Source organism: Penaeus monodon, chromosome 29, assembly GCF_015228065.2.
Source record: "Penaeus monodon isolate SGIC_2016 chromosome 29, NSTDA_Pmon_1, whole genome shotgun sequence".
Classification (NCBI taxonomy): domain Eukaryota; kingdom Metazoa; phylum Arthropoda; class Malacostraca; order Decapoda; family Penaeidae; genus Penaeus; species Penaeus monodon.
The window spans coordinates 36,621,770-36,622,278 of record NC_051414.1 but is presented as its reverse complement, the minus strand read 5'-3'; positions in this window follow the sequence as shown (position 1 = coordinate 36,622,278).

Below are 509 nucleotides of genomic sequence, written 5' to 3'. Positions count from 1 at the left end.
GCGATGGGGCAACACGAGAGTTTTTTTTTCTAAGAAAACATTAACATTTCGTGAATCAAGTGTTTGTAAAGTTTAGTGTTTCTGCGATTAAGTGTTTGTACAATCAAGTGTTTTCTGCGTATAAGTGTTCGTGCAATTACGCATTTCTGCAATGAAATGCCTATGCAATTAAGTATTTCTGCAATTTAGTATATGTGCGATTAAGTGTTAATGCAATTAAACATTTTCTTTTTTTTTTTTGCGACTAGATATTTTTACAATGAAGTGTTTGTTCAACTAAGTGTTTGTTTGTGCAATTGCAATGTTAGAAGGTCAACGAGATAGACTGAGTGGATTGATCGCTCTTGCAAATGAGGTCAGCACTGGATTAAGAAATATCATTAAAGTATGCTTTTCTTTGTTAAATTCCTTCATTAATTTTATTGTTTTTTTGGGTTTTTACTTTATTTTTTATTATTGTTTATTTTTAAAATTATTTCTTGTCTATATTTCTATTTTTTAACTCTTTT